We start from the raw sequence: 10786 nt of genomic DNA on the forward strand, positions 1-10786 counted from the left end.
GATTTAAACTCTGCTTGCATAATTTGAAATCTTACTTTGTGGAAGAGTAAATTACAGTCAAGAAAGCGGAGGCCAAGAAATCCAATTTCTGACAGCCAAGTCTGGTTAAGTCAAGGAGCACTGCAGCTGTCTTGGAGACACTGAAGTGTTACATTTTCTTCATCCAGTTTTTTTCATGCTTTCCAAACAGTGGACGTGTCCTCACAGTGTAGAGCTCTACATCTTTTTTTTTTTTTTTTCCTTTCTGATGCTTTTGAATTCAAGTAAGGTGTTTCTGGGGATTGATATTTTTCCTCTTTATCTTTGGAAGTCTCTTTCTTTGTTCTCTGGTGAAAAGGCAATGCTGCCTCCTCCCTGGCCAGCCTGCTTTTCTTCTTTCTTCGACTTCTGGTATCTGAGGTAGAAAGGCAGAGTGGTTGAAATGTAACTTTCAACTTGAGAGACCTCAGTTCAGGTTCTCCCAAGCCTTGTATTTCAGCTCTAAGATGTATCTCCTTGTGTCATGGGGTGTTGTCTGTATGTGTTTGGTAAACATCTTGAAGTGCTCTGCAGTAGCAATGAGGACCCCATGGCTCACTTTGACAGAAGTCAGTGTATCATCTTTCAGATGAAATGAATCAATATAGTTAAAAGAATGCATGCCTATGTTGAATGGCTTTCTTGGCATATTTTTGTTTTATTCAGGTTGGCCTGGGTTTTATCTGTCTGTAATTCCTGGTGAGCAGTGTCATTCACATCTGTCATGATTTTGACACTCGGGAGTATTGAGTTATTTTTGAAAGCACAGGTATTAAACCACTTGGGCATGGGGCAAGTCCAGGTCTCATGGTGCTGAGAATGAGGGATTTTGGTTGGGTTCTTCTGTGTGGACAGAGGGTAAAGAGAGTATCAACAAGGGCTGTGTGACCTGTGTGCCTGTTTGTCCCTCTGAGGTCTCCTGGCACCAAACAGGGACACCCTGCATGTGGGGCAGATGGAGCTGGTGGGGAATATTGGAAAGCAGCAGCTCCTGCATTGTGGTGTGGCCCTCTGCTGCCTGTGGGCAGAGCCTTGTGTGTGAGACCAAATACCACAGACTGTAGCATTATCCAAGCACCAGGAAAAGGGATGCCACTGGAAAGGGGTGTTTTTCGGGAGGAGGACTGCAAAGGCACCACCAGTGTTGCACCAGCCGTGGATCCCAAGTACCACACTGCAATGAGCAGTGACTGGACTGGAGCAAGATGCAATTTATGTTTTCCAGAGCATTCCCAGTGCCCCGTGTGCTGCCCATGGCAGCTCCTGCTGACACCGAGGCGGAGGCTCAGGCTGACACAGGGTGTTTTCAGATTCCTCAGCACATTGCAGTGCTGAGCTGGAAATGCTGCTGTTAGTGCTTTACTTGAAGTATGTGCAGCTGACCTGGAGTGACTTAATTATTTTGTGATGATGCCTGGCAGTCTCAGCACAGTCCCACTGTGCTTGGTGCAGACAAGTGAACCACAGACAGCTCAGAGGAGCTTACAGCTGAAAGCCTGGGTGCACTTCAGACAAGCCTCGAAGGTCTTCCAGAGACTTCATTCCCCAGCACTTACCTGAGCAGCATTTTTAAACCAGCTCTTAGGTGGAGATAGCTTTAAGCCCCTACCTGTCCTTGGAGAAACATTCCACCTGGTCTTTCATCAAGCTTTTATCTTTCAACTTTCACCCCTTTCCCCTCAATAGGAAGCATCAGGAAAAAAACCCAGCAGTTATAAATATTAAAAGTTTCATCTGCACAGAGCGAACAACCCTTATCAGGCTGCGCACCTGCTGCTGCTCCTGCTCGACAGGTCTCCACAGACTGTAGATTATAGATGCTTTAATCATGGGGTGTATTAACTGGAAGGCCAGATTGAAGTACCAGGCAGAGAATACATAAGTCACTCCTGTTATTATTTGATTTTTATCAGATGTGGGGAAGAGGGAGAGGGCTATTCTGGGGTTTTTTGTTCTTCTTGTTGGGCTATTTCAGTGAGCATAAAAGATAGTTTTATGAAAACATTGACATAACCCTGCAGCCTCCCCACCCATCACTCCCTTGGTTCCCCACTGGAGGGTAATGGTAAGGTCTCTATTTCAATGGACTGCCCTTGGTTTTTTTTCCTGAGCTTCCATTCAAAGTCATCCCAGCCTGGCTGCAAAATAGAGCTGCTCATCAAGAGCATGATGTGATTTATCTGGGGAGTCAAAGGTTGAGGTGGCCACGGTGTTTGTTAATCAGCTTAGATTCTTACTTCTAAGATATTCATTGGGAGATAGAGGGAAGTGCAAATTTACATCTGTAAATGACTGCTGCTATTAGCATTGAGGTGGTTTCATATCCCTGAGATAGGGAGAGCTACAGTGCAGCAATAACTTCTGTGTTTTCCACTACCTAATTTTGAAAAATGAGCTCTCAGTTAATTTACAGCCCTGCTCAGGTAAAAAGGGCTACAGGATCTCAGTTCAACTGACACCAGCCTTTTCCAGCACTATCATAATCAATATTCATTAACTGAAGCCTATTGGATTTGGGGATTTACTGCTATTAATAAGCCAAGAGTCTATCTTTGTGTAGTTTATGAAGGAAGTTTGAGGCTTGTTAATAAAAAGAGTTGCTTTTCTGCAGTTTCTTTGCCCTGTCCCTGGGCCCTACTTGCACCTCTGAAAAGAGAGTTCTGGAGCATGTGAATTGAGCCAAAAGAGATAAAAACAGAGTGAAACTGCCTTCCTCTTCCAGAGAAATAAATCCCAGCAGACAGGATGCTCTGGTTGATGGTGCATGCAGAGATGTGAACATCATCTCTGTCCTAACAGAGTTAAAAGCTGCAGACTCCATGTCCTGCTGGTTATCCCCATTTTGTTGATAAATGCACAGAGTGTGAACCTTATCAAAACGAGCAGGCTGCAGGCCTGTTAATGGAGCTGTGCTTGTGCTGAAGATAATTGATGCCTCAATAATGCCACACGTTATCCGGGGAGCGGCTGGAGCGGTGTGTGAGGAGAAGCATCAATCACAGGTGCTCGTGTTTAACTTTTATCAAATATTTAGGTGGGTGGCAAGGTGCATTCTTGGGCTGCTCTTGGGGAAAGTGTTGGGCTCTGAGATACAAAGTGAGTGAATCATCACATCCCTTTTCCTACATCAGTTTCCTGCAGACTGGGAGAGTGAGGATTTACATTTTAGTCATCTCGGCTGGAGATACCACGTGCTGAGGTGTTGGAAGCAGAGGTTTGATGGCCAAGAGCTGCAGTTCCCAAGCGGGAGACAGTCTTGCTGGTGATCGGTGTGACGGCTGCAGTGTCGTTCTCGCAAGGATGACGGTCCCATCTCACCTGGATGGGAGAGGCGGAGGGGGAACCGCGCTGCAGTGCGGGCACAGCGCCATGGATGAAGGGGGCTGCCCCGGCTCTGCCCGCTCCCCCTGCCCTGTGGCCAGTGAAGCGGGGCCGGTGGCCACTAGAGGACGGTGCAGACCGGGCGGCGGTGCCCGCTGTGCTGCCGCGGCTCCGCGGGGTTCTCTGCCAGTGCCGGAGTCTGCTTCCTCACACCTTCCCTAAATCGACCTCTTCCTGCAGCTCCGCTGGGAATGCCGGTGCCCCCCGGGCTGCAGCATCGCCCTCGGGGATGTGTGACCACGCAGGAAAGCAAATCCCGCAGCAATTCAAGGCGCCGTGCGGGTTAAGTGCACCTGCGGCGGCCCTGCCCAAGGAACTGATCCCGCAGTGCCATGGGGATGGTGGCTTTGCAGGGCTGAGGATGATGGAAAGAGCGAAAACCAGAAACCCCAGAGCAGCCGGCTGCGGTGGGGAGTGAGGGGACTGCGGGGAGGTCAGTGGGGGTGACCTCTGTCCCCTCGCTGGGGCTGCCTGGCTGTGTCCCAGCAGGTGCTGCGAAGTGGGGGCAGGAGATGACCACACTCTTTTTGAATGGACAGTGCCAATCCTTCCTCCCAGCACTGCCCTGGCAGGCTGTGGTCGGGCGGACTCCAGGCGTCCCTCGGCGCTGGTGCCCCGTGTGTCACCGGTGGCAATGTCTGAGCCCCTGCAGCGCTGGCTGACACTGCTCTGCTGGGGGAACAGCCTGACAGCCCTCCCCTGCTTCTGCCCGAAGCAGCCACACACGGCCTTTCATCCTTATGTTTTCAAGCATGTCCTAAACGTTTTCAGTCCCAGTTTAGAAAAATATTCTGATTCAGGATAGCATTTAGATATTTATATGCTTTAAACGTCTTGGCAGATGAAATGTAAATTTGTGCTTTAGAGCGCTTGACTGTCTTTAGCACTCCCCTGAACTTCTCACTGAGGAACTCGGCTGCAAAGCGCCCACAAGAGAATGTCTGAGCAACACCCTAACAGGGTGAAGACTGCAGCCCCAAGCACCAGGCTTGCTCTCAGAGCTCCCTTCAACCTACACAGCAATTCCACCTCCAAAAACCTTATGGCAGGACAGAGGACTGAGTGCAATCATGCAGGAAACCTGCTGGAGAGGCTCTGTCCCCAGAGCTGCTGGTTGTGTAGGAACCCCTTTATCCCTCTGTAATGCATCATAAAGGCTCTCTTGATATATTTTTTACTGCATATAGCAAAACAGATTTGGATTCTGTTTCTGTTTCAGCTGGTTCTAACACCATTCATCATTGCTGTACCTTAACAGGATCTTACTTTGATAATAGGACTCCAAGCAGTGATGAAATAAAGTGAGATTAAAATAACTACATAATAAAGTTCCAGATTAATCTGAAACTATGGTAAATCTTTCAGGGCTGAAGAAAGGCAATAGCTAAGCTGCACAGACTCAGTGTTCAGTGAATGACTGTGATAAAATGTGTTGATCCACATTATAGTTTTATGTCTGTTTAGGTATAATAACCATAACTATAGTTCAGCTGCAGTTTGACACCTAAAAAAACCCCCTCCTTTGAATTTGTAACTTGTTACATGTCTTTTGTTTGGCTTTTAAAGTCTTCAAATAGTAAAAAAAAAAAAAAAATTATAGGTGATGGGTATTGACTCAGCACAGGAGCTGCTAAGAAAATGGGAAGGACAGATTCCTCTCCCCTGTTAGGAGCTCTTTGCTTGTCTTGAATGCAATGCTGATTTCAGAGTGTAGCTGTGAAACAGAGGGAGGTGGGGGATCACAGGGCTCTGCTGGTGCCAAATCTGAGGCTGCTGAGTCCCCTTCGCCCTGTCTCCCACACAGAGCTGGGTATCCCAGGTTTTACAGCCACGCAGCTGGGCTCTTGTCCCTTCATGGCAATCTAATGGCCCAATCAGCCTTCTGGCCACTGATCCCATGAGGTGACCCTTGGCTTTTGGTTGAGGGCTTGTCATGGCTCCATCAAGAGTGGATTGAGGCCAGGGAAGGTGAACACAGCGTTGGGAACCAGGGGCTGCCCGGGCCCTGGGCTCAGCTCGGGCTGCCTGTGCTCAGCCTTACACAAGAGCTGCAGTTCTGAATCCCTGCAGCAGCAATCCAGGCTGCAGCTCCTTCTCAGGCACAGCATTTGGTTCAGGAGGAGAGAGGCCTCCTGCTCTCATCCTGCTGAGCTCACAGCACAGGCTTGCAAACCTGGGAACTGAATTGCTTGCTGAACAAATTGCAGATCATGTTGCTTTATAGAACCAATGGTATTTTTGTATTCTTTGGATTTACTGTTCCTTCTTTCAGTTCAGATCAGTGATCCGGCACCTGGCTCTGTTAGTGTATTGATTAGTCCAGAATCCCATCTGCCACTTCACTGCAAGATATTGTAAAGCTATCAGGAAGCCCTGAAACATTTCCGAAGGAGTATCAGAGTCTCGTGCTTTCTGTGTGAGTAGAAGGTAGAAGAGGAGGAAGGTTGCTGGGGCAGGCTTTTAAAAGGAAGAGTAGAAATTATTTAGCAGGCTGATCCAGCCAGGAATCCCCCTCAGCTTGGGTCACATCATCCCTCTTGTTGCTGGAGTTTTGCTCAATGAGAAGAAGCCTCTGCAATGGCAGAATGGTACAGCACGTGCTGGGCTCTCCTGTTTGCAGGATATCTATTGTGCTAAGCCCATCCCTTTCCCATTCCATGGCTCTGGCATACAGCAGCTCTAAAGCAGGGGCCTGTGTGTTCCTTGAGGCCCAGCATGGAAACCTGAGCATTGCCAAAAAACCCCAGGAGCCTTGTACAGGCCTTGAGCAGGGATGGAAGGGAGGATCAGAGTGCAGAGCTGGCTCACAAAGGGGTTTTTCTCCACCCAGGCAGGAGTGGGAGGATGTGCCACAAGAAAGGGCACAGCAGACACGTCACATGCAGAGCTTTGAATAGCTTGAGTGACATTAATAGAGAGGACTTTTGTTCCACCTGCTTTGCACTGCTGCAGAGCACTGACTCTCATCCTCTGGGATGGACCTGATGGGCATTGAGGCTGCTCCTAAGAGCCCAAACATCAGGGATGGACAGACTGATGGACAGGGCTGTCATCAGTCTCCCAGTCAGGTATGTGTGGGTAAGGCACAGTGGTCAAATCCTTCTCCCCCAGTGGAACATCCCTCTCCAAGGACCCCCTTTCTCTCCAGCCTCAGAGCTGCATTTCAACCCTTCTGAACCAGCTGATGTTAGAGAAGGAGACTTTGAATTTTGAACATGCAAGAAATTGCCCCTGTAGGCTTGAATTACTTATAGTGTATAAATGATGCCTGAATGTTAATGCACGTTCCAGCACACGCATTCCAGAGGGGATGATAACTTCACTAAGTGCAGCCACGCTGCACCAGAGATGAATTCAGCCTGGGGTGTTTGCTGGCAAACACACCACTATCCATCCCTACTTATTCGCCCCAAACCCTCAAGTTTGTGTCGACTTGTGAGCCAGGAGGACTCCAGAAGAGAGGCAGGGAGTAGAAAATAACAAAGATATGTCTGTACATCAGAAAGGTAAATTGCTCCCTTGGAAAAAAGTGATCCTGAGGGTTGGCAAGTCCCTGGTAAGCAGAGCAGCAGGCTGGAGCTGGAGAAAGTCACTGGTAGATGAGAGGATGAAGTCTGGAAGGCTGCTATCAGACAGACTGGCAGGACCAGGGTCTCCAGTGATCCGGGACTAATCCTGACCCTGTCTGCCACAGGCCAGAGCAGCAGTGGGTACAGCGTGGCTGGGAAGGGAAGGTTGATTTGCCTGGCAGAATGTGCATTTTAATTGCTCATTTTCTTGCCTTTTATATGTGATTTGATTGTGAATTATGTTTTCTGCATTTGTAATTAGAGGGTAGAGCAGATGGCGAGGTTTTGTCTGAAGTGATGTAGCCGTTGCAGTAACTCATACTCCTGGCTGACGATTTCCTAGGAAGGGAGTGTTGTGACATGAAGATACCCTGGGATTTGCTCTAAGAGATATCCACTTTCTAAATAGTCTGGGACAGAGCTTCAAATTATAGAAGCCAGCACTGTCCCACTGGAATCAGCATCCAGGCTGGTTTACACCACCTATGGAACTGATCACGGGGGAGAAACTAGTTTTCCCTTACACCAAGAGGTGCCTGCTCTCAGACTGTGCCTGCAGTGAACTGTGCTGTATTTATTTACCTGTGACACATGCCACAGCCAGCCCACAAAGTGTCAGTGGGGTTTGCTTGTGAATCTGAAAGGGACTGGATGGTGAAAGCTGCTCAGTGCTTGACAGAGACTGTGAGCACTGGATTTTCCAGGAGGCAGAGGAGGAGGAGGATGGTGAGCTGGGCTGGGAGCTTTCCAGCCTTTCCAGCTTCACCCTCTGAGGCTTTGGCTGCCCATACCCTGCCACAGCCACTCACTCTGCCACGGCCTGCTGGGGCACACGGTTCAGGCAGAGCATTCTGCACAGCCAACCCTTCCATGGGGGACAGATCTTCACAGCCCTGGGAGATGCCCAGCTCTGCCTTGTCCTCAGCTCCTGCACTGGGAGGCGGTGTTTTGTAATTCAAAACTTCCCAAAATTACAAAGTTGAACTTTGGGAAAGAAAACTTGGAAAGTTGTGGGAGTTCCCTGAAGGGTGACATCACTTTGTGGCTCTCTGTGTGAACCAGACACTTCACTCATCAGCTTCCCACTTGGTTGGTGATTTGCAGGCCAGAGCCTCAAAACAGAGTGGATCCTGACTATGTTTTCAAAAAAGAGAGAAAATCCTTCCTAGAAAGTTGCTTAAATATACTTTAGCCTTTCATCCATGTCTTCTTTTATCAGACACAAGCTTTCAGTGAAATGCCAGTAGGCAGAGCTGAGAGCTCAGCTAACAAACAGCTCCCAAAATAAGCTGTTCTGCCACCTTCTAGCCTCCCACCTTGGAAAGACAAGGTGTTTCCCATCCCACTGCTGTTCTCCACGCAGTCAGACCTTCTGCTTCCCTTTAGAAATCCTTGGCACAGTGTGAGTGGCTAATGAGGCTCAGGAAATGCTGACACTCAGTTCCTTTCTGAAGGACAGTTGTTTATGACACTCATTTATGATACATGGAAGACATATGGAGTGTCACCCACGCTGGCTCTGGGGAGCACACACTGAAATGCAGGTGGGTGAGCGTCTCACAGCCCTGGCCTGCCTGTCCCACTTTCTAGGAATGCTGCTCCTTGGGCAGTGCCACCCCTGTGTGGGCTGGCACAGGGCAGTGCAGTTTAAGGTGAACTTCAGGCTCTGACTACATAAAATCCCTGAGGATCTGGGTTACTCCACAGAAGCATCAGAACCATCTTGGTGTATCCTGACCTCCCTGCATGCCCTTAGCTCTAAGCTGGCACCTGCCCCTCGCTCTGGAGGCAGCGCTGATGCACGAAGGAGCACTGAGAAGGTCCCTTAACAAATCAAACCTACCTATAGGGATGTGTGCCTCCTCTGACAGGGATCTGGGAGGAGGGATGGGAGGTTTCCAAAGGGAGTTTGCTGGCTCTGGTGGCTGCAGTCAGATGGTTTGATAGCATCCTTCATCTTCTGGAGGGGTGCAGTTTCTTACCTGTTCTCTCTGGCTGGTGCTTGTAAACACTCACAGATTTTTATTTTACTCCTTAATACAGCAACACTGTGAACTCTTCTATTTGTAAAATCTATCTGAAGAGAAAAAAAGGAAATATATTTACAAATGCACTTGCAGGCACACACATATCATTTAAGACAACAAATAACTAGGAAAGAAGGGGCAGTAGTAATTCACTCTTGGTTTTCCTCTGATGTTTTTAAACGCCTCAAGTTTTCCTCTTATGGTTTATGAGGTTATCATGCTCCTGTCTAAACTACCACCTTAAAATACATTCTACATGGTTATTTTCTCCATAAAATCCTGACAATAATAATTTCCCCTGTACTCCTACTTGCACTGTAATTTTGGATCTGCCAAGCCATCCACACCTGTTTGATGGCCAGCAAATTGCAGCCTTGCAGGAATCTGCTATCCCCGACCATCACTAGTGGGTCACATTGCTCCACTCCGGTGACAAATTCCTGGAGCTGGAGCTGGCAGAGGTGGGCTTGGATCACCTCAGATCACCAGCAAGGACTGGAGGATGTCAAGAGGTTCATTTAATGAATTGTGTCCTTCCAATATCAAGGGTGCTGCCCTGGGCCAGCTCATGCTGGTGACCTCAGACAGGGCCTCGCTAACGCTGGTGGGATGGCACATGCCAGCTGTCCCAGCTGATCCCACGTGTCCCTTGGGGTGTTTTGCAGCCCACATGGCTGCCAAATGTGTCATGCTGGAGCTGCAGCAGCAGCTTGTGCCCAGCCAGGCTGGTTCTTGCTCTGCCCCCTCCTCCAGCTGTCACTGCACTGATCCCTGGGCAGGGATTTGGGCCAGGAGCTGCCCTGACCAGAGCTGTGCTGGGGCTGCCTTTCAGCTGAAACAGAAACCATTTAATGCAACAGTGCTTTTCTGAGAGCCTTCTGCCTGAGCTCCCAATGAGTGCCCAGGAAATGCAGCCCTCTCTGAGCAGCAGCTCCTGCCCATCCCAGGTGGACCAGAGGATGGAATGTAGACCTTGAGGAGGAGCAGGTCAGTACCCAAAGTCTTGTAATCTGTGCTTAGTAAAACCAGAGGTTTCTTGGAGAAAAATTCAGCATCTGTTAGTAACCTGGTGGGTGTTTCTTCCCATAACTTTGGAAAGCATTGCCACATTAACCCTGCCCTGGTTAGATTTGAAGCAAAGGCTTTGCTCTCAATTACTGCTCTTGCCAACTCATTTGTAGCAAGGTAAGAAAGCCCGGGAGTATTGCCAAACCATGAGAACATCCTCACAGAGCCTGACACTGCTACTGCATGATATCCTTTCTCCTCTAGGTTGTTCCAGCTCATCTGAGATAAGGGCAAGATTACTTTTTAGGTTTTTTGTTTGTTTGTTTAGGTTTCAGTTTGATTTTTATTTTGAACTTTCAGCTTACTGCATGGAACATTTTTGGATCATCTGAGGTGCTATTTGGTCTTATCTCCAAAGCACACTGCTGAAAACCATCAGGGAGTGGGTCTGGCTTAAGCGGGAATTAAGTGGCTCTCTGGATTTTGAGATAGAAAAAGAGTGACATCCTGCTGCTTGTGTATATTATTTGCTTTGTCCAAAAGTTGCTTCAGTCTAGTCCGGTGCAAACAGAAATTCATCTGCTTAGTTCAAAAGTTTTCCATGTAGCCCATTTGCTGTGTGCAGTGACACCCTGCATCCATGCACTAATGCCTTGCCCAGCAGTTAGTATGGTTAATAATAATAATAATAATAATAATAATGATGATGATTATGGTTGTGCCAGCCTTTACAGAAGAAGGGAGGGTAAGCAGGGGAAATGCAGACACTGGTTTGCCCAGGTC

The sequence above is a fragment of the Coloeus monedula genome (assembly GCF_965178545.1).
Source record: "Coloeus monedula genome assembly, chromosome: 18".
Taxonomy (NCBI): domain Eukaryota; kingdom Metazoa; phylum Chordata; class Aves; order Passeriformes; family Corvidae; genus Coloeus; species Coloeus monedula.